Source organism: Microplitis mediator, chromosome 7 (assembly GCF_029852145.1).
Source record: "Microplitis mediator isolate UGA2020A chromosome 7, iyMicMedi2.1, whole genome shotgun sequence".
Classification (NCBI taxonomy): Eukaryota; Metazoa; Arthropoda; class Insecta; order Hymenoptera; family Braconidae; genus Microplitis; species Microplitis mediator.
Genome location: NC_079975.1, coordinates 2,335,871 through 2,360,930, shown reverse-complemented (window position 1 = coordinate 2,360,930; position 25,060 = coordinate 2,335,871). Strand labels below are relative to the sequence as shown.

Genomic DNA, 25,060 nt, shown 5'->3' with positions numbered 1-25,060 from the left:
CTCAGTTTGTCAAACGACCCTCCGGTGTCGCTTACAAGACAGCAAATTTGTCTTAGATAAGCAAAACAAGCACTCGACGAGAAACCGAGCCACCTCGAGTAGTCCAACAGTCGTACTCTCACTAGTTGGTCTTTTTATTATTTAATTATTCCTTTTTCAACCGATTCGCCGGCGACCGGGCCGACCTGCCCTGCCCTGCCGAATAATTATCACAATAAATCCATCAATTCTTAATCAATTAAACTTTCTCCCGAAATTATTATGATCTACACTCAAGCAGAGCTGGTTCATTTTAAATTTATATTAAAACATTAATGCGCCCAAATGTGTGTTGGTAAAAAAAAAATAAAAATTTCGGCTCATGTCTTTTTGGCATCTTGCGGTTTCCAACTCGCCCTATCATCGGATTAACATAAATTAGATTTTATCCTTCCTAGAACGTCTGTCTTATTGCCCGGACGACGCCGGGCGCGTATTTATTGTGGTCATATATTCGACGTGTCTTATTCCCGGTATACCGAGACCAAATTCCTGCTTGTTATGCTCGATAATACAGACGTATATATGTCGGATCATCAGCTACAAATACTCAAAATAAAACTATAACATTTAATATCATACATATGTCAAATTAAACGTATGCATATGCGTTATATATATTTTCTCTCTATTATTATAAATTTCCAGGCCTTATTTTTAAAAGGTCAATAGGCGTCTAGGCCTACAATAATAAACCCGTCGAATTCAATATCAATTGAATAAATTAAGTATCAAAATATTGAATAATGTAAATCGTGCATTGACTGATGAAACATTTTGACACGTTTCTAATAGGCTTACCTCTATATATATTATTATTATTTTTATGCAACGAGTTTTTAATAAACCGTTAAAGATAAAAAAGCCTGACGAATCGAGGCGTGACGATCGAGAAAGGGTTTTTTTTTATCGAGCTAATAACAAAAAACACCGAGTTTTTTTTTACTTCAAAGTCTCTTAATAAATAATCTGAAAATTAATAAGCGCATTAGTGATGTTTTTGCTGGGCTATAATATCAGAAAATAAATAAAACACTAAGGACGTGTTATGATAGTGTGTGGGAGGAAAAAGTGATAAAAATGTAGAAGAGAGATGGGCGACATAAATTTATTAAGCTCGAAAGCCAAAAGACAAGAGCTCAAGGTTAATAGTTAATGCCCTCTAACGGGCTAGGAAATAAATTTGTCCACCCCCAATAAAAATATGGAGCAAGTTGGAGGATGGAAAAAGACCGTGGGGATTTTGTAGGGTAAATATCGTGTAACCACTGGGGAGCATTTGGGGGTGAACTCTGGGCTGTCTCGGCACGCTTTGCACGCGGCCTTAGCCATCGCCATGGTGTTGAATCTACTCCATAAATATTTTATTGGCTCGTCATTGGACTTTGTCGGGTGTACTGATGTGCGGGGGATGATGCAGTAACCCCTGACATCGGTATATATTTATGGAATATAACTTTCGACGGGGTTTTTATAATACACGATTTCGCCCCCTCGTCACGGTTTGCTGTCCCGTCATCAGTGCCATGGCATACTATATAACGGGGTTCATACAGCAGACAAAATATAATTCCCCGAGCGACACTTGGCACCTCTCTTTGGATTTAATTCGTCAGGACCATCATTGGATTCATTTAATTCATGTCTCTAAGGATATATGGTTTCGAATTTCTCTTTTCAATGAATCTCACCATTGTGCTCTTAAATCCTACGCTCGCCGTTTCTCTGTATTGAGAATCGCCGAGAGAGAGAAAGAGGGAGAGAGTTCGCTACGGCACATAACCCTACGATCGAGTGAATACTTGCTGATTGCCCGAGCTCATGAGTAACCTGAGAATTTTAAACACTCAGTCAACATCATAGCTGTACTGTCATGTACTGATGTGTTAAAAATAAAAATAAAAATAATAAATAATTTGTGAGAGCAAAAAGAAATAAATGAAAAAATTTATACTGATGCTTAATGATAAATTACTTCACACACGACCAAGCTGATGATGATGATGCCCATTGACGGAGGAATTAGGACTCGCGTTCCCCGCAACACTAAATAATAATAACATCATCCGAAATTTACCATGCTACCGATTAATAATTAGCTGATTGCGAGCAGCATCAACAGTAACACTTTTAATCAATGTCATCTGGCCAATTTCCGATTGCTGATGCATTCCTCTTTTTCTCTCCTGTTCATCATCAGCTTCAATGATGTGTATGTAGCTGCTGCATGCAGTCGCTGCAGGCTGGACGGCCTCGTCGAACGTTATCGAATGCCAGGGTGACCGACAGGAAATTACACGCGGCCAAAACGTCAGCGGAAGTTGCAATTTATCGATGGGCCGCGTGTCTGCAGCACAATGACGGGATATGCGCTTGCGCGTGTCTCTTCTTCGTAATTACTATCATGCTAAATTAATGTATGATTCTGAGGAAAAATATTTTACATAATTTATTTGAAGGCATCTTTTAAATTAGCTGTCGGTGTCCAAAAAAAATTTTGACAATTTTAGTTGAAAAAACGTGTACCATAAGGTGACAACTAATTTTTAAAAATTTTCCATAATATACACCTCAAAAATGAGTCATAAAATTTTTTTCATGAGTACAGAAGATCGGGGTAAGCCGGTCCTCCACCAAAAATTGACAATAGAAAATTTAAAAATTTGATTTCTATTCTAAAAGTTGAATTTCTAAAGAAAACCAGAAAATTTTTTTTTGTGGAATAACTCCAGACCATGTACCTGATGCTGGATAAATAAATTACGAGAATATTTTTTGATGACTGTCGGTTGAATTTTTCAAATTATGCACACAAAAAAAAAATTCTCGACTGAAGGTAAATATTCTTGATTCAAGAAAATTTTTTTGGAGACCTAAATTTTCTCCGATAAAGTATAAATCTTTTCCAACCAAGACGAATTCTCTTGGCTCAAGAAAATCTTGATTTGGTTCCCGAAAACGTTTGTCTTCAAAAATATTTTCTTGACTCAAGATATCTGTTTTTTCTGTGTGATATTTTCTATACTAATTATATGCCGCATTATCAATTGCAGTGATGTTTTTTTTTGAAGATTTTTGAGAAGGTCCATCATGCCCCGGTCGCCCCTAAATTAATAATTAATTATTTTTAACGGATTTAAAATTTGAGTCGATAGATCCGAGTCAGAGAACTGTAAAAAATTTTGAGTGATGACCCTAAATTTAGTATTTAGTCACCAGACTGACTTATGTGTGCATGCAGCTTAACTTTATATCATGTAGACGTAAATTATCAACGCACGTACTATTTGTCACGTGTATATTCACAGATATAACGAGGTTTACACTTTCCGAGGAGTTAACTCGTGGGCGTTTCAATAATTATCGCCCCAGCGCTCCTTGTATCTTATTATGTATCGCTGTGTATTTAAATTTTAAACACTCCTCTGTATCTATGAGTCCCACCAGGTAACGTTTCATTTATTACACGCGCGCGTGCTCTAACAAAAAGAAGTATAAGAAACAAAAACTAAACTCAACAAAATCACGTAATAAGTATTTTAGTTAAGAACATTTCTGTGAAAAAAACTGTTTGCCTAAATTGTTTATTAATTTTTTTTCACGTGGACCTCACACGTGTCCTTGAAATATCGATTAGCGAGTTTTGCTATTCGGGATTTTACCGAGAAAAAAAAGCAATAAGTTTAAAAGTATAAATTTTTTCTTAAATTTTTTTCCTTTTCTTTTTTTTCTTTTTACAGAAATAGTATTTTAGTAATTTATTATATTGTTTGGCATTGTTTTGTATTGTGACCGGTATTGGTGTTAAATTTAAAAATCGGATGAAGGTGTAAAGAATAAAAAAGATAATTAAGTGATCGTGCGCGGGCGTTGCTTTCCTAAAAGTGCCAAGATATTTCACGGAATTTTCGTTCCGCGCACAAAATTCACGGACGTTTATTATTATTGACCGTGTAGCTCGTAGCTCTAGAGCTCTGTATAGTATAGTATTATCTGAGAGTTGAGGATATACCAGCTGAGTTTGCTGCCGATGAATTTTTATCTTACGATTCGAAACGGTAGTTGTGTTGTTGGGGGCCCGATCATCCACGATACCGTCTGTTGAAGAGAGACACTAGATTCCAAAGAGTAGTCCAACCACCGGACCCGAGAATACGATTCTCGATGAGTCACTGCAAGACTATATATTTTATATACATATATATATACATATAAAGCATTAAGAAGTAGAGTTTAAGTCTTTGCGGCTCACCAGCAGTAAATCGACAAGACGAAAACTTGTACTATATCACACCCTATACTACTTTGCTCTAAACTTTCTCAGGTCTTTAATCCCACGCGTCGCGGAAACTTTGGCGAACTAACTTCTGAATTTGCGGCTCAACTTTTGAACCGCTGAATTTTTCTCCCTAATAAATAAAGAGTCTTGGAGCCCATGGACAATTAATAAAAAACTAAATTGTGAGATTTTGGATTTTCAAAAATACCTTGAAGGATTTAATCGACAGACATCAGTCAACGCTGCCTCTAATCCGATTACATTCGAGTTACACCTGCAGCAGAGGCCACTGGGGACCGGGAACGAGGATATTTAAAGCTGTCGGCGCGAATTTCCCTATCCATCATCACAGCCGGGCGCAGGACGACCCAAAATACAACAGAAACTGTCGGTCTCTCTCATTTGGGTGTGACGCGTGACGGAAATACCAAAAGTACAAGGTTAAAAATAATATTTCAAATGACACTTGGGTGTCGCAGTCCGTGAAAAAAAAAAAAAAATCAAAGTCGGTAGACGCATCGGTCGTACTTTGACAGGTAGCACCTGCTACAGGTACGCAGAAAAATTATTCGGTCCCATCTGGACGCGCATCCATCTTACACTTTTAATAATTCCTCGAGAAAAAAAACACCCACATTGTAAACTCGAAACTTTACACTCAGTTAAACAATTTTGACGAATTGCCGTTAAATTTAATTTACGATTGATGGAAATGCGGGCAGTGGAAACCTAATCGAAATGTATATCATCAAGATAATTAAGGAATTTCATCGTATTAGAGTACTAATGCACCGACAGTAATTACTCCCACATACATTCCATCAATCAATTTCATACAAAAAAATAAAATGAGGTTTAAACAAATTGATGTTATATATATAGCGATCGCCGAGAAATGTCAAGGAAAAGATGCAAAGCAAAAAGACAAGCGGGTGTAGAGATGTATAATACGCATCAGGATGAGAGCAAGTTGAGGATAAGAATCGGTGTAAAGCCGTGTTGCTATATATATATATATATATAGATATATTGGGTGGGATTCTGTAGCAAGAAATAAGATGATCAAGAGTAGAAGAGAGGTGTAGCGAGGCGTCTAATCTGTCGGCAGTGATCAGGGAACCTATCGATGATGAAGCCTTCGAGGACTTTGAAGTTTATCCGACCTCACAACAGGGGAGCCGAGCATCTTATACTACCTCCCTCTGTGCCACTCCACTCTACTCATCCTCCTCATCATCCACCACCAAGATTCGAAGTCCGTCTGTCTTAATGTCTGTCAGAAATTAAAAATGCCCATCACACTTGTTCGACGTTGATGTTGATGCTGCTGCTGCTGCTGGATGTAATTACGAATGAAAAGACTCCGTCGATACCGACACCAGTTTTTAAAAATGTGCTGGTTAAATAGAGTCTTTCGATCAATTATAAATTAATTTGGCAAAACAAAATGTCTGTAATTATAGAGCTAGAGAAATTCATTAAATCTATTAGTCTGGTTTGGAGGGCCGTCGTGTTGAAACAATAATCCACAAGCGTGACGGGCGTGCAAAACAACAGATGTGAAAAACAAGGGGCAGGTAGTTTATGTAGACGTCAGTCGGGTCAATATAGTCATAAATAACGGGCTTAGGATGATTTCATAGCCTGAGGACTTAAATATTAAAGCTTCAATGATGATTTTGGATAGATAACTATCCGGAAGTTGAAACTGCAGTCCCTGTAATATAAGTACGAAAACCCAAAGAGTCTGTGCTCTGTACCCGGGCATCATAAAACTAAAACCTTAAATTTAATGCCCAAAGTACCACGCCTACAGAGACCCACACCTACACTAAATACATGTATAATTGTCGGTAATCCCTTAGACAAACACACTACCTTTACTATACATTTAGATATACAGCCCTGATCTTCTTAAAACTCGATGGATTTCTACCTATTGCAACGTAGGATATTTTGTATGTAGATTTGTTATAAACTCTTATCTTCATAATTTAAGTTTATCTTCTTCATGGCTAAATAGGCTTATGTGTCTTACGTTTAAACCATTAGAATTTTATGCTAATATGAATAGATTTATTGCCCACTTGAGAAAAATTCCAAGCGAAAATTACTTTTGCTTAAAGATAAGTGCAAACGTAGCAAAGTTTTGCTTCTTAAATTTTGTAAGTTTTAAATATTTTGTAGTTTTAAGACGCGTTTTCATTTGTTTCTCTATTCGCACTCAAGTGGATAAACGGTACTATCTTTGTTGCACTTGCACAGTAAATGGAAACTTTTTCCAAGCTTTTCTCGTAAACAAATGAAAGTTGTCAAAAAATTGAAGTGCACTTCGCTAGTTCATAGAGTAAAGCATCGGGTCTGTGTCTTTATTTAGCGTTTAGGGTTTTTATCTCAGAGAAAAGCTTGGACAAAATTATCTGAAAACGGTTCTTAAACAAATTTTTCCTACGGAAGTGATGACGTGGCTGAAAGTATACTAGCTCAGAAAATTAAAAAAAATATATATATATTTTCAAGGAAAATAAAATTTAGCTGAAAAACTTTTTCTGTATGTTCAATTTTTGTTTGTTGATAACTCATGATACTACTCTCTGAATATGAGTAAGTGAATATTCACTTATTTTTACTAATTCATGTTTAGAGAGTAAACAATTTGTATTGTTTGTTTTTGACAATCACACCAGAAAATCGACAAGAAAAGTCTTTCAGCTTATGTTCATTTTTCTGGCTGTCAATAGAGACTAAGATTAGATAATTGTATGTTTGTATTTTGTTTGAGTTGTTTGTAGAGTCAAGTAACTTATTGTCTGATTAGTACAAGTACTTGACCTTCTGTAGATATTCTAAAACACGATTATTCTAAGACATATAATCATTTATTATCTTCCTGATTAGATTCGATTATTGTCAAAAGTCAATGGGTTTATTGACATACAGAAATTACTACCAGTTACTTTAAACTTATTCAATTATTTCAATGAAAAATCAATCTGAATACCGGTATTTTGCTGGAAATTTGTTTAATCTCATTTTCCTACAGAAAAGAAACAACTTTTAGAAGTACACAGAAAAAAAGAATTTCTTGGCGCAAGAAATATTTTGTATTATGAATTGAAGACAAAAATTTTTCTTGGCTCAAGAATTTTTTTCTCGCCTAAAAAATTTTTTTCTTGTTCCAAGAAAATTTTATCTTACCCCAAGAAAAGTTTTGTTTTCACTTTATAATACAAAAAATTTCTTGGTTCAAGTAAAAATTGTCTTAGAACAAGAAAAAATTTTTTGCGCCAAGAAATCCTTTTTTTCTGTGTATTGTATTTTCTTCTTACGATCATGTTATTGAAAATTCTTAACACTCTGAAATCAAGTGTGTTACAAGTGTATTATTTTAACACATATTAACTGTGTTCTATGTTTAAAGTCATAAACAAAACTATAGTTTTTTGTAGTCACTTAAAACACGTTTCACGGTGTGTTAAAAATCTATAGATTGCTTATGGCGTTTCAATGTTATTCGACAAGTGTATTAATTTCGACTATATATACACTTGGTTTTAGAGTGAATTTATAAATTTTTAGCGCGGAAATTCGAAGATTTCATTCACAATAATTTTCTTAATCAACGAAATCTGAGTTCGGCTCAAAATATGCTGATATTTTTTTCGCAGTATTGTAAATAAGTTTTGATTTTCTTCGGTCAAAAAAATTATTCTTCTACTTAGACATGAAATTAATAAAATATATAATAATTTTTATTAATTTACTACTTAAAAAAATATTTTTCTAACAAAAACTAATTTTTTCCTGTGAAATTTAATCATCATCAATTATTAGCATTAAAAAAATTTAATTATCTTAGAAAATCAATTTAAAATAATTTCTAAATATTTTTTTTGACCATTTTACCCTATATTACCAGAGATACGGAGACAGTAAGTCTACCAGCTCGATTCAACGGTCAATTATTTTTTTTCTGAAAATTTTCTGGGAGCATCGAATTTTCTTTCAGAACCCGAATCAAAAAATAAATTCTAGTTTAGTCCTCAAAAGCCTCAATTCCTTTGATGTTTTATTTCCTGCCCAGAAAGTAACTCTATTTTGGTACTCAAAATCCTCAATGAGAACTATGAGGTCCAAATGCGAATAATTTATCGATTTTAAATGATAAACTAAAATCTCAAAATCCTCAACGAATGAAAAGTTATACTTCGGACTTTGAAAAATTTTAGATACAAAAGAGAGGAGAGAGAATTTGTCGAATGAGACTTTTGAGGTTCAAATGTTGATAAAATTATTCCTGTATGTTTTGAGTATTTCGAGGCTCTAATCTAGATTATGTGAATCCAGTTTAGTCCTCAAAGGGGTCAAATTAGTCATAACTACTACTCTCTAAACATGAATAAGTGAAATAAGTGAATATTCACTAATTCTGAGTGCCAAACGAACCACTTTTTTAAATTAGAGGTTCGGTTTGCACTTGGAATTAGTGAATATTCACTTATTTCCACTAATTCATGTTTAGAGAGTACTTTGAGGACTGAACTAAGATAACTTTCTATACTGTTGTCAATCTTCAAATTCTAATTTGATCCTCGAAAACCTCATTAAGAATTTTGAGATTTAAATCCGGATTTGTTTTTTGACTCGGGAAATCTATCAAATAAATTTTAAAAATATATCTTTGGATCAAATGTGAACAAATTCGAGGATCAGTTCACTTATGACAACAAAATCTTCAGATGGTCCATCGCGGTACTCCTGCCCTTCACCCATTTCAATAATTTCATACTCCCAAGCAAAAAACGTGAACTGCTGATTATTAAGCGGTCATAAGAAAACAAAGTGCACTAAATATATAGCCAACATTAACCGTTGATATATGACACATTAATCTGCCTACATTTACACACAACAGACAAGTCGATCAAACTAATTCTATTCTTCGGCTCTACTCTCTCGACTCGAACGTTTTTTTTTATCATTTCATTTTATTATATTTTTTATGCTGGTTCAGGGTCACACCAGCGGAACGAACCGAGCGTCGGTGTCGGCACCTATATAACAGGCGTGCTTATATGGGATAACGAGTAAAAGACCACCATTCATTCTGATGGCATCTCATCATCATCATCATCCTCATCCTCATCTTCATCCTCATCCTCATCCTCACGCTGATCCTCATACCAATGTCTCTCTTCTCATATATATATGCATTCTTTCCATACCTACATACATACATACACATATATCTACATATCTTTACACTAATTTACTAATATTAAATGTAATGTAATGATAAAAGTTTTTCTCTACGGTCATGAACCTTAACGAGTTTATTATTTAACAATCATCATAATCATAAATTACCATAATTATTTCCTGCCTACAGTATTTTCATTTATTTATATATTTATTTACTCATTCATTCATATACAGGGGAAGGGGGGCAAAAGGGGGTGGGGTAGGCAAAACGGGGTACCCCCAAAATTTTATAAAAAAAAATTTTATATTTTAAATGGTTTTTAAACATTCCAAAATCACTTCTGTAAATATAATTAAGCGTTACTTTGAATTTTTTTTGTAAACTTTTTCAAAAATCAATTGTCAGTTGAAAAATATTAATGACGTTTGTTTTATGATAAAAACTATTAAAAATTTTTTTTCTTCTTTTGCCTCCAATAAACATGTAAAATATAATTTTTCTTCATGTGAATTCCTTGCAAAAAAAATTCAACTTAATCAAATTCGTTTAAAATCCAGAAATTTTTTTTTTACCTTTTTTAGGGGGTACCCCATTTTGCCCGCAAAAATGAAAATTTTTTTTTTCGACGGTAACTGAAAATTTCTTCTATTTACTTTGAATATCATTAAAAAAAAAAAGATTTAGCGTATTTGAGTCCTCGAAAACTTGGAATTTCCTTAAGTAAATCTTTTGCCCCTCCCTCCCCTATATTTATTTACTCATTCATTCATATATATATATATTAGAGTGTCTCAAAAAATCGACTTTTTTTTTAATGCCAAGCTCTTAAAATCGATCAGAACACTACTTTTTCAGGAGCTTGGCATTAAAATGGAAATAACTAGAAAACAATGCAGAATTTGAAAAAAATTTATCAATAATAATTTGTAGGAAATAAAATTGTCTACAAAAAAGATCTCATGACATTTTATGATAAGTCCGATAGTTTCGCCGGAAAAGTAAAAAGATCTCGAAATTTACTCTAACTTGACTTCGAGCTCCAATAACTTTTGAACAGATGGATTTATCAAAAAATGATAAGAGACTTTTTTTGTAGAGCGTTCAATTCCCTACAAAACTATATCCTGAACTTATCTGTTCAATAAGCCATCGCCGAGGTATAAAATTCCAAAATTAAAATTTTTTTTTCCCATGTTATTTAAATGGAAAACAGAAAATCGTGAATCGCCACCTGTAAATATTAATATTAAGGTCTCATATTTTAACAGTGTCTTTGTCTAGAGATACTCTGTCGATTTTTCAATGTTCTTCAAGAAAAAAAAAAAAGTCGATTTTTTGAGACACTCTAATATATATAAATAAATATATCATAAGAACCCGCAAGATGAGATTCGGCAAGAAAATAATGCAGATAAGTAAGCAAGTGACTTTCCAGAATGTAAACTAATCCCACAGTGGACAGTTGTCGTATTTATTTAGTTGTGCCGGGACAGCAGGCATTTATGTTACACTAGGTGGCAACCCGACACCGTGTTCCTCGTGGTAACGCGACAACCCCGGCCCACATTACACATATTACCCATTACACACCAGATTTCAGCTCTTACATATTTAATTAATTCATACTTTATTTACTCATATATTTTTATATATATATAGTCTTTCTCTCTCTTTCGGACAAGGTCTTGCCATTAATTGTTCGTCGCCGTCATTGCATATCATCCGTCTTTCTCCAGCTCCCTTATTTTACATTACATCGCTCTTTAGTCTTTCTCCGACACCGTGTGTTAACTGCACGTGCAGAACTTGATGCCTGTACTCAGAGCGACTCAACTCCTTGACGTACTCCCGACACACGACTAAATTTTTGCAAAATTAACGTTTCCCAGAACAACATTTTGTAACGTGATATTTAGCATTCATACACAAATACGACAGCATAAATTATTATTTTTAATTCTCTTTGTCAATAAATATTAATAAACATTATTATTTTTAAATTTGTCCAGTACCATACAGCCATTTGTACAGCCGCAGCCCAGTCGATTGCGTACACATATTTAATATACGAGTCGATACGATTTAATTTAGAGAGTTTTTAAATTTATTGTCCGCATAAATGTGAAAAATAAGTTTTATTTTGCCTTTATGTATATTGAGAGCGACACCTACGCTTATTATTACTTCCCGTAATATGTATGTATGTATGTATATATATGAACATATATAGTAGTAACTTGAGGTGTGTATATAAGAAGTAATATACACAGAGTTAAAAGTCTGCTCCGAGAAATCGTAACTTGTCGTGTTTATATCGGTGCATGGCACGGTGGGTTCGCCGACGGCGTTAGTGCAGCCAAGAATTGCTTCTCGCGAGGGGCGTAAAAATCATATAAGAATTTTAAAAAAACTACCTTTCTCTTCTACATACTCATTCACGTGTATTTTCCCATGCATTTTTATTTTAGTCAATACAAACACTGAATGGGAGGACAAAAATACTTAAGTCCCGAGCCCCGATAATGTGGAGCCCAATATATAACACATATATATGCATATTTTCGCGTAATCATTTTCAGCGAGTTAAATAATAATTGTGATTATGGTAATGACAATAATAAGAATGGCAAACAACCGTTTAGTAGTTTGTTGCTGGCTGATGGCTGCTGGGGGAGGAGAGGAAAGAGAGAATGGGATATGAGAAAAAATAAATTCGACAGGTCGGCCAGAAGAGGCTTCGTGGCAATCGTTATTTTCATCTCGAAGGACGAAAGATATTGCCGTGAGCTACAGAGCGTCAGCGGGATTTTTGCATCCAGCCCAAAATAACACTGTAGTAAATACCAACACTTGGGTGTATGTGTGTGTGTGTGTGTGTGTGCAAGAGACTAGTGAACTAAACGGGCGAGGTCCATACTACCAACAGAATCGTACAGTCAACCTTCGCACGGCACGTCGTAGGGCCAAGAGTTCGCGGCGGGGCCGTTCATCAGAGGCAACTTGTCACGCCGCTGGGCATCGGGCATAAATTCCACTCGGTAATGTGACAGGTCCTTCGCTTCTATACCCCCTTAACTGCTAAGCCTGGTTGCTGTCGCCGTGGAGTCTGTGCACCGGGTGTCCCGAAAAATCATCGGCAGTTCAGCAAACTGATATTATTAAAAACCTCCACAATAAATACAAACGACCAATGACTGAACTGGTAACGCAGATAAATTTATGTGGAGAGATAAAATTAAAATTCCCGATCGCAGAGAAATAAAAGATGCGGTGAGTTGCTCCGGATAATCTTGTCTGGGTGAAAATATACACGGCCGGTAGCGGAGGAAAAGACTTCCGCCGGAAACTTGATAGCAATCGGACAGCAGTCCTGGTCTGGAGCTCGAAGGGTAAAAACGACTGGACCGGACTATGGACTAGCCGACAGAACCAAGTTAATGTCCCCATTTGTCCACCACCCTCTCTGCAAACGATTTATCTCACCCTTTGTGCACTCTGTAATCACCGGACCAACTACCGCTCTCGGGACCAATAAACCTCATATATTACATCATACATCAGCGACTCCACCGAGCTGGCGTATGGTTCATTTTCACTGTCATTACAATTGCTAATAAATATATAAGATTTATTTTAAATAATCCAACAAGGACAACAACGATGACCAAGACCACCGTGTAAACAAAATTCCATCACTTGTCACACGTGATACTGACATCGTTAATTAGTCCTCCATTAATGTATCAACAGTGACAAGTGATTTGTCTGATATTTCTCGTTGACCTGCCTTCCTGCAAACGATGCTCTACCATCCACGATTATCATGATTTAGGCATTTATATATATATATATATATATATATATATATATATAAGCCAATACAATAATAATAACACATGTATAAGTTGAAAAAGGTTCACAAGTGCCGCCGCTAAAGAGTGAATTCCTCAGATGGAATTTCAGGCACGCGTGGTGCCCGATCTGCTAGGACTTAAGATCACGATCCATCCAGCAGACTCTACACATATGGGGATAATTTTCTCTACTGTTCATTTATTATCATAAGCAATATTATTTTATGATCTTTTAGCAGGTCACGTGAAAGCGTATTAAATCCATGTACCCAATTTGTTATTATTACATAAAATAACATTACACACATACATATATATTTATATATATATATTGTCTTAAATTAAAAATAAAATGTAATTAATTTATTGTACGTATAAATTATATGGAAATAATTTAGTGAATATTATGATTATTACACATGATGAAAGTATATATACATATATATATTATAATATCTAGAGACGCCTGTCGGTCTAGAGAGTAGAGATCGTTTGTATATATTAAATTCTTGATCATCATCGACATGTCTCACACGGACAGCTAAACGCATTTGACCCCTAGAGGCACCTTTTCTTGGGCTCATTCACCGACAAAAGACCGAGCACCGGCATCCAACATGTATATATATATATATATATATATATATATATGTGTGTATTCGAGTGGAGTATAGTCTGCTGGTTATGAAGGCGAGAGAAACAAGTCGTACTCTTGTCGGAGAGCAGCAACGGTACGCGACAACAACGAGGATGAGGTTGACGACGAGGATGACGAGGAAGATGACGATCTGAGGACGAGGATGGCCAAGTAGATGAGAATTATTGAGAAAGGACGACAGTAAAGAGAGTGTACAGCTCGTCGGTGATGGTTGTACAGGCGTCACACACCAGAAAACAGCGCACACAACACACCAGGGTGATAGGTGGTTTTTTCGACAGGAGATAGGCCGAGATGCCTCGGCAATGGCCGATAAAGATGTCACCACGACTGGCTGAACCTCTAGAGAAAGATAAAAATATTTCTCCGCTGTGACGAGTCAGCGAATTCCTGAGCTCTATTCTATACCCATTCCACTGTATCCACATAATATGTGTAGTGTACATATATTATATTATATGTTCATACATTTCTGCAAGACTCAGTACCGTGTAAGCTAAAGCCATTTCTTGACAAAGTAAAAATCACGGGATAACAATATTTAAGTTTTTTTAAAATAATAAAAAACAAGGGCATTACCATTGACCGTCTGTTCATCCCCTGGTTGATAAATATATTTGTGTGTACAAGTATATATATAGAGGTTCTCGTAGCCCTCTCTTGATGGAGATTAAATTTACACACAGTAGCACCGAGGAACAATGACCGCGTACCGTTTGCACAAGAGTTGTAAATATTTGAGAAAGAACACAGACATTGAGAGTTTATATCCACCCCAACTCTTATTCGAGTCCTATTCCCTTGTTGTTAAGTACTTGCTTCACTTTTACGAACTTTGCTCAAGTCTTCTCGTCCTATTCCTCGGTTCTCATCTCCGCTACCCATCAGTGTACATCAACATCTACATGCACTTGTAGTCTGCTTACAATCAATGTTTACCATGTACACTAAAATTTAATTGCACTAGAAAATCATTTGTTAATACCGATATTGATTCACAACCTACTCATCAACCCAAACTATTTTTTTAACCGACAGAACCCGTAGCGCTAATTACTGTAATCATTTTTTAAAATTTTTTATTGCTGAGGACTGCATCAGAGACTCATTAAATTCCAGAGGGAAAATGCCCCGGATTCTGTCGCGATAAAGCCGGACGCAGAAATATTTTTTCTGGGCGGACTTTTTTTTCATACTATTACTGCTACTCTCATCCCGTCGCACTTGATCTTTATTCAATGTACACTTTCTTCTCGAATGTTGGAACCAACAGCGAGTCGGGATATCGCCTCGAGGCTTGCGTCCCTAATGAACCGTGTAATAACGTCGCGACGCCTCGCGTCCTCAATTTTTTTTTATTTTTTCATTCCCTCGACTCCGCTGCTCTCTTTTTCATCATCACTACCTCCGATAGTCTCGCCCGGTACTTTTTATTCTCTCCTCCCCTCTACATTGTGATATTTTTTTCACTAAAATTCACGAAGCTTTTTAATTAGCTTCCCTAAATCAATTTTTTTTAAAAATCGACAACAAGTCAGTCGGATTTACTTCGCCGCAAGCATCGAAATACTTCGTTTTATTTAATACTTAATTCTGAGTCACGTGCCAGCGAGTAACCGCGTACTTGCCTTTGATTAAGTTTCTCGTAGCCACGTTACATCGTGGCAATCTCGCTAAATTTTTAAACTCTGTGCTGCTCTGACCTCGGGTTACGTGTTCAGTTCAATTATGAAGGTACGCGTGTTTGCCATCAACGCGGTATATAACAATAATAATATGAAATAAAAAGTATAAAGAAAATTAATCGACCGCGTAATCCGCCATTTTCTATCATTTTTAACTCAGCTATTATGATTATTATGAGTATGGACCACTTGTGATACTCGGGGGCCAATGGGGCCCCTCAAAAATTTTATTAAAAAAAAACGATAGCCATAGAAGTGAAGGAAAAAATTTTTTCTTTATCCCTTAGTCGAAAGTACGCACTTCCCTCCCTAATTTTAAGGCCTAAAGTCTTATTTCCCTCTCCTGGTGGAGTTACATGCGCGTCACTTTTGTCGCCGGGAGCAAAAAATTTTTTCGGGCCTACAGAAACAGCCGGTTGCTGCCATCTAGTGATCGTCTACCACTTTATAAATAAAATTTTTCACGATAACGTCGTAGATCGTTGCTTTATATATGCGTCAGTATTTTTGTGTCTCGTTGTACGTAATATTTTAATTAAACAGTGTAATTACAATGATAAGATAAATGAAAAAGTTTCATCGGATGAATCTATGGACGAGGATGAGGTGATAAAAGATTTTGATGCAGAGGCGAAGTTAATTATTGAAAGTTTATGTATTTATTTATATATTATTTATTGGCAGGAAAAAAATCTTGTTTATAGGCATAAATTTATTTCTTTCGAAAAAAAATAGTTATTTTTTATTTTTTATAAGTATAATTATGTCTTTTTTTTTGTTTTGTTTTTGATGCCTGCCCCCGCCGACCAGACGCACTCGCTTCGCTCGTGCTTTCAAATGTCGCGGGGCAGGCAGCAAAAACGCAACAAAAAAAAAAAAGAGAGACGGAAAAAAATTAAAGTTTTATGTATGTCCGAAAGAGGCGCGTCAATAGGGAGCAAATAAAAAAAACATGGCCGACCTGTCAGCTGAAGGCAGAACGTGGTTGTATTGTTCATAGTATTCAAAAATGTAATTAATAAACGTACTTTCGACCAGGTATAAAGAAAAATCGTATACACCACACGGGAAGATAGTTGAAAGCCCTGCCCTGTGTGTCATGATGCCCTCGGCTTCGCCTCGGGCATCTTATCACACAGGGCAGGAATTTCAACTTTCTTCCCTTGTAGTGTAATATACTATTTTCTCAGTACCGAGCCCTAAGTCTAGATTTTCTGTAAAATTTCTACAGAATTTCTTAGACGGCGATCCTGACAAAAATTGAACGTCGCGATCTGATGAAAACTCGATTTTCAAAAATCGGACCCAAACAAATCGTCCCTTCTTTCGAAAATTTTCAAATTTTATAGCGGAAAGTCCAAAAAATTTTTTTATCAAGAACTTTAAATTTATTTTGTATTTAATATAAAATTTTGATAAAAAGTATCAGGGGTAAAATGTGACACCTAGAAAATTTACAAAAAAAATTTTTCGTACCATTTTGCCTCAAAAATTTTTTTTTGTATAAATGATTATTTTTAAATGACAAAAAATTATACCTGGTACCCATCGAGCTCTATTTATAATTATTGAATAAAAATTGACTAAATATATATAATAATTGTTGTAATTTAATAAAAATAAAGTAGATTTTGTAATAGTAAAGTGTGTGGAATGATGTTTGTCTAACAAAAAAAAAAATGTATGGATGTATTTATCAGCATACACGATATGTATGAACGGTGTGTATGTTACAGGGACTGGAACGCGTCAGGCAATGGTCGCGTTCAAGAGTCTTGGCCCACGTGAGCGATTCACGCGCAGCCCGAATCCCTAAGGCAACGACGCCGGTGGATCGCAACCCCTGACTGTCGCGTGCATCACGGTGAGTCTAGCTGATGTCTACTCCCGCAATATGTTTTGCATTCACCGATCATCATACATAATATACACACACACATATTCACACATGCACATAAACATGATTATATACCATTACAAATAATACCCGCCTTAGATTTAAATGCATGCGGCAATATTTATTTTTCTTCAGTAGACGCTATTTTTTTTTTTTTTTTTTTTTTTTAGTAACTTTTTTTTTAATACTGAGATTTATTATTTTTTTAACAATAGAAAAAAAATTGATCGTTACCGCCAGAAATTGGCGAGGTAGCTTTTGATGGATCGAGCATCGACACTGAAATTCTAGAAAGTATTTAAGTTTTAAATTCCTTACGCTCCTGTGGGAGTGTCATTAATAATAAAAAAAAAAATAATAGTAATAATAACAATAATAAAAATAAAAATAATGATGATAATAATTTGCCAAATCATTTGTTTCTTATATTCCATCTGTACTTTCTCCATCGTTAGTCATCGCGCTATTGCATAACAACTTATGAAGCATATTCTGGTGTGAACCGGGGTCATGTGAACTGTATCCCAGTAAATAAAGCCGCCGATGGTATTTTAAAATGAAAACAGTTAACGCTGGCCGCGACACTCGAACGTTGGATAAATAAAAATAAAAAAAAAGTTAAAAGTTTGAGGATTAATATACCCAGGGCGTGAGGTTATAAAAAATATATAAAATATGTATATAGATGTGTGGTGGCGTATAAACCTGATCCGTTAGCTCAGACGTCTTCTGAAGCTTGTCAAGAGTGTCGAGTCACTGCGAGTAACGAGCTTTGAGATATCTCCAGGCCTATACCACCTTCACTAATTCTTTGTAACAGACCCGCGTGCGCGAAGCAGATCGTTGAAGGAGCTGCCCGCAACTGCGCAGAAGAATACCCGCAGCCAGCGACACAGCCACCAAGAACAAGAACAAGAACAAGAACATGAACAAGAACAGCAACAGGAAAATGAAGACGAGCGAGCGAGTGAGTGGGAATTCATGTCCGAGAATCAGCCCAGCTTTTTACCTCCTAATTGCCTGTTTCCACCGTCATTATTATCACTCACATTTTTTATCAATATCAAGTTCTACATAAAAATATTTAATTACAACAAATGATGCGTAGCGTCATAAATATCAGACGAGATATATGTAGATATATTAAATAATATCTCTATCGATTTATATTTTATACATGGCTCGAACCAATCAAGTGGAAATAGTCAAGAGTCAGACGGAGCAGGAGTCAGTTGGGGGATGAATACGCGCGATATATAATCACTGGTGCTGCTACCGGCACTACCACAAGCACTGGCACTGCCTTGAACCAGAGGACGAGGAGAGATAGCTGGCACAGGGACTTTTACTCGACGTAGCATCATCACAGCCGGCACTCCCTTAATTACCGATTTTCCTCGGTCCGCGTCACTTTTTAATTGACGCCAGAAATTGAACGACGGCAGTGAGTCGTCAGTGGGTTCCTGCACCGTCATCCTCTACGCCAAAATATCCCTTCGCTGTCTTCATCCTTATCACACTCACTCCCCAATATGTACATGTATATTATATACATGTCTTACTTTTAGTCAGCGAAGGTATGCTCTGCCGGCGAAACGTCTCTTCCGCCCGTCGAGACGATTTTGCGAATCGAAGAGTTTATAAAGCCAGCGGGTAAAAAAATTAGATCAAGTGGAATTTTACCAAACGAAAATGACGAAGCGATAAACAACATTTATCTTTAAATCTTTTTTATGGATGTATATATATATATATTTATATAGAGATTGCGATGATGCATTTAAGTTTATGTTGTACACGTACATTTTACACACCCGATCGAAACGAATTTACGGTTAAATCGGGATCCTCGGCAACTGGAGTTACTAAATAATTTGAATTATTTTTCTGTCAGGCATGTCACGAACAGATACACTCCTTTTCGCAAATAATTATCTTGGCAAAAGCTGACGCCAGTCGTTAGATAAATTAAAAATATAAATATTTTATGGTTCGCTGGTTTGTTATAAATGTGGAGCAACTGAGTAGAATTGAGATAAAATTTAAACTGAAGGGGATGGATTATTGCAGGACAATAAGCTCGCCAGTGTCCTGCTGAAAACGGTAATTGTTTTGCTACAAGAACAAGAACTAACCAAGAACCAGGAACTATTGAAAAGTTATTTAATAATCTTGTGGTTATCCGGCCGGAAAAGACGCGACCGTTGGCTGTGACACTGAGACAATTAATTACCAATTCATTTAAACAAAAACTCAGATTACACAATTTTGTTAGGGAATATTGAAACTTAGGAAGAGGCTGCATTTATGTAAAGCTCAGCTTTCTGCGCAGTTGTCTGGGTTGATAGAGATGGTATCGTGTGTTCTGTTGTGTGCGAGCCCCTCGCGGGTGATATGTGGGAGTGCGAATACCAGCAACCAGCGAGTTGCGTGAGAAGAAACAGCGGGTAGACCTGCTCTTCGCCCGATTGGCGGTACTAAACTATCGACCAACCAGAGCTACGAGACAGCCCTTTTGTTTCTGATACGTCTCTACCATCCTCTGCAGCACACAAACACACGTAAGTGCGCTCGCTGCACACACAGCATCTCGATAACGCTCCCAAAGTTATGAAAAAAAAGTGTTGGAAAATCCAAAATTGCACACCTCAATCGCTCATTTTATTTTTAATTATTAATTTTATTGTTTTTTTTTATGAATTTTTTTATTCAACTTTTAAATTATTACACTGTAAAAAATTCGCGGAGTGAATGCGGATTAAATCCAGAGTGAATGAATTTTTAATTATTCACTCCCCTCGGAGTGAAATTCACTCCGCAGGGGAGTTTTCGCGGAGTAGATAATTTTTTATTAATTTAATCCCTCCAGAGTGAAATTCACTCCGGAGGGGAGTTTTCAAAATATTATTAATAAAATATAACTCCACTCAATAAAATCGAAGTAAAAATTCGCGTATTACATTATTGATCAGCTGATATGCACACACATACGCACATACATATTTAGGTACACACGCGCACTCGCACACACACGCACGCACACATTTGCAGACACGCACATATTTGTACACACACGCCCACATTTGCACACATTTGCACACACGCACACGGAGTGATTTTTTTCAAAACTCCGGAACTCCGAGTGGCGGAGTGAATTCGGATTTAATTTCACTCCGAATTCACTCCGGATTTTTTACAGTGTAATTTGTTTTTTTTATTTCTTAATTCCAGTTTAATTTTTTTTTTATTAAAATTTTTCTAAATATCCCGCATTTTTATTGTAAATGTCGCTCTTTTTTTTTCAATCCTACTGTTTTACGCTAGTGCTGCTGCCAGTAGTTGATGGGGAGAAAAAAAGAAAAAAAAATTTACTTTTGTAATAATAACAATAGTAAAAATAAAAATGGCCGCTAAACTTTTCCTGAATAATCAGTCTTATTATTTTATTTAATTACAATTAAACTAAAAGGATTTAGACAGTAATTTTCAATAGGGTTCTTGTGGTCAAAAATACAAAGATAATAAAAAAAAAGTTAGGCCGATTAATTGTGTCTATCGAGAGTTATTTGGTTTACTAAGTTTCATACAGGACAATTGACAACTCGTGTCACTGGGATTAAAATAATTTATATTTAATTAATGAAATAATTAATCGACTTAATATTGGGTCGAAGTTATTCTTTAATAAATTGTCTTTGTGTTGGTATAAAATTTGACCCATTTTAGTGTAATCGAAAAAGTCTAGAGATAATTTAATGTGAGTGAATGAGCCAAAAAATTTAGAGCGATCATAAAGCACACCAGCGCTTTCGCGCTTGAGGTGTGCAATAAATCTTGTTAAAATAATTTTTTAAAAATAAACAGAGTACTTGTGTTAAATCGAGTTCGAGAGTACAAATGTTTATATATATATATATATATAAATAGAGTGCATAACGTTTAAAAATGGACTGCGATAAAGAAAAGCTTGCAAGCAAAAAGATGAAAGTTGAATAAAAAAAAAAAAAAAAAAAAATGTATATAGTGTGTACAGAAAGAGAGAATTACCGAAGGTTATTCTTGAGAGAGGCATCACGAGGGGATAACGCCGCGTTTTCATTACTCTAAGAGCCGATTGCATTTTTTATGTCCCCGTATCCAGGGGACGGATAGAGTACACAGTACACAGTACCGAGCATAGAGCAGAGCAGAGTTGAGTTGAGTAGAGTGGATAGGAATAGGAGGAAAAGAGACCGAGGGTGGAAAAAGGGATAGGGGTTGGTTTCAATCTTGGACGAGGTCGTGGCCATCTAATCACACGGCGTTCCTCGCAATCAGATCCCGCCCGGACAATCCGGGGGCTGAGCTCAATCCAACCTTCTTTATCCTTTATTCCACGTCGAATACTGGGTCTACGATGACATCCTCGCCTCCTCGTTTCATTTTTTTATTTCCTTTATTCCCTTTTTTAGCTTTATACCCGTACTTATTCCCCGCTGCGACAGCTCAGTGCAATGAAAGTACTAGACGAATATAACCAATCCGTTTCAATTGCTGCTGAGTCGATCATGGACAAAATGGCTTACGTTCATGTGAGAACCTAATTAACTTTTATTATAAATTATTATTACTCATACATACATATATATATTGAGGCTCTGGATATTATAAATGAATTGAAATGTTGGGGGCACATTGAATATGTCGACGGGGGCTTTAGTGGGCGGCTTTGATGTCGGCATCATCATCAGAATTTCAGTGAGAAAGCTCCTTATGCCAATTAGATTGGGGAATTATTTTTGCAGTGCTTCTTCGATATCTTTGTGGACTTTATTCCTCTTATCATAATACCTATCAATTTTATTCATAACATATATATGGAAAAATAAAAAGTTACAGGGTGGTATTACTCTATTACTTCGACTTTACGTCGGAAAACATTAATAGAGCTTTAATTTAATTTATTACCGAGCCTTGTCGTTCAAACACGTGGTTATTTTGTGGGAAAAAGAACCGAGGAAATTAAAAAGTAACGGCGCTTTGATGTTGGTGGTGGAATTTAGATAAAATAGCAATGAAACAATTTAATAGTTGGTTTGTTGAAATGAAAATAAAAAGAAAGTCATAGGGAAAGAGAGTAGGAAACGTCGCGGGTGAAATGGGATTTTCCCAGAGGATGCTGAGTTTTGTTATGTACCTTTATGTACTCGGTGTTGTTGGGTATTTCTCTCACACGCACTTTCCTCACTTTTAATTTCGTTTCACCGAAGCCCCATGAGCTCTCGAAACCCTACAGAATACGAAACAACTGCCAACAAATTCGTACCACAAACGGGTGAGAAATATTATTGTTTTCCATTCCAAGTAATCTTGAGCTTTATATATATTTATATATATAATAGTTACTTATATTTAGAAATAAATTGAGTATGAAAATCCATAGAGGGAAAACGGACTGCAACGAAGTTTCTAAACCAGTAATTAATTTTTTTGGATAACAATTTCTGTAAATTTAATTTTACCTGCATTACACGCATCTATTAGGGGAAGGGGGCAAAAGGGGGTAGGGTAGGCAAAACGGGGTACCCCCAAAATTTTATATGTTAAATGGTTTTTAAACATTCCAAAATCACTTCTGTAAATATAATTAAGCGTCACTTTGAATTTTTTTTTGGTAAACTTTTTCAAAAATCAATTGTCAGTTGAAAAATATTAATGACGTTTGTTTTATGATAAAAACTATTAAAAATTTTTTTTCTTCTTTTGTCTCCAATAAACATGTAAAATATAATTTTTCTTCATGTAAATGACTTACAAAAAAATTCAACTTAATCAAATTCGTTTAAAATCCAGAAATTTTTTTTTTACCTTTTTTAGGGGGTAGCCCACTTTGCCCGCAGAAATGAAAATTTTTTTTTTCCAACGGTAACTGAAAATTTCTTTTATTTACTTTGAATATCATTAAGAAAAAAAAATTTTTGCGTATTTGAGTCTTCGAAAACTTGGTATTTCCTTAAGTACCCCTTTTGCCCCTCCCTCCCCCATAAACCTAATATTTTTTTTATCATGCTAAATTTTTTACGTGTGCCCTATTTTACCCCAGAGGCCCCGCTTGGCTTAAAAATTTCTAATAAGCCCAAAATAAGTACGACTTGTTGAAAATTTTTTTTGCCAAATTTTCTAGGCCCTTTGTGCCCCGGGTGCTCCATGATGCCCCTTTCTCTCCTGTATATTTATATATTGGCAAATAAAGTGGTAACCATTTACGCAGAAGCAAAAGGTGTGCGTCGAGATGAGATAAAAAGTATACTGGGCAAGTTGAAGCAAAAAAAGTATCAAAAGTGGAGTAAAGGAGATGGTAGCAGCAGGACTTGCAATTTGTTTCAAGATCGTATCTTCAAAGTGGCTCTTGGTCCTGCTCGTTGAGAGCAAGGGACATTCGAGACCGTGATGCCGTGAATCTTCCATCTCTATATACATATACATATATATAGCTGGGAACGGCTGGTATATACTTGAAGCACATCCAGAAAATCGAGACGAGCAAGATGAATAGAGTATATATGTACTCATAGATAGTAATAGTAAGAGAGAGTCGGCGGATAAGGAAGACACTATAAGACCAACTACCGACTACCAACTCAATCCACCAGCGAGTACTCCAGCTTTTCGTAATCAGCGACGCGACCATCACCAGCTGGATTGGTCTCTCCTAGCTCTCGACTACTCTCCTGCATTTCTGCTCCTATCTCTCTTATTGCTTTATCCTTTATCTCAACTCCTCTGCTTGCTGGAACCGCCCAAGCCTAATCTTCCTGCAGCCTCTCCAGCAAACTGTAGCATCAAAGATGCACCTTCTCAGTGAATTTGTCTATCAATATGTGATCACTGATCACGAATCTTAAAAAAAAAAAATAATAATGATGATAAATAAATATTAATTTTTATAAAATATATAAAAAGCTACATATGGTGCTACTGATCATTGAGACTTGTCAAAATGACCAAGGGCAGGTACAGCCGTATAATGGGCATTATAAATTCTTAACACAGATCGGCACGCAATCCTCGGCTCGTTAGGATGATACATGGCGGTGCACGGTGTCCTGCAGTGGTATATATATGTGTATATGTATATAAACAGGAGCCTACTGCAGCATATATCGCAGTATCAACTTGCGATAGCCTAAAATCTTTCTGGTTATAATACCTACCGGACTGCATATATAATATTGATGCACATCGTCTGCACACATGCACACATACACACATGGACTGGTCGTCTTGGGTCGGTAATCACAGATCAAAGATAAGAATAACGTTATTAATTTCATGCATCAGTTTAATAAGATATCTGTGGGTTAAAAAAAAGGATAGAGAAAAAATATGTAAATATGAATTAATTTTTTGTGGCGCGAGACGATCGAGCAACGGAATGAAAATGAATATTTCTGAGTGAGATGTCA

The 25,060-nt window shown here is 35.9% G+C and overlaps 1 protein-coding gene across 6 annotated transcripts in view; it reads left to right on the top strand.

Annotated features, from left to right (window-relative positions):
- Positions 1-25,060, top strand: part of LOC130671830 (transcription factor Sox-2-like) — a 193,229-nt gene that overhangs the window by 164,261 nt on the left and 3,908 nt on the right. For 3 of the 6 annotated variants that reach the window (XR_008990589.1, XR_008990588.1, XR_008990586.1), the window contains one exon: positions 17,455-17,528. The exons of 2 other annotated variants lie outside the window; for them this stretch is intronic. The gene's annotated coding sequence lies outside the window, so the exon portion shown is untranslated. Of the gene's footprint in view, positions 1-17,454; positions 17,583-25,060 lie in introns of those variants that run through there. One more of the 6 variants, XR_008990585.1, reaches the window with a different exon arrangement.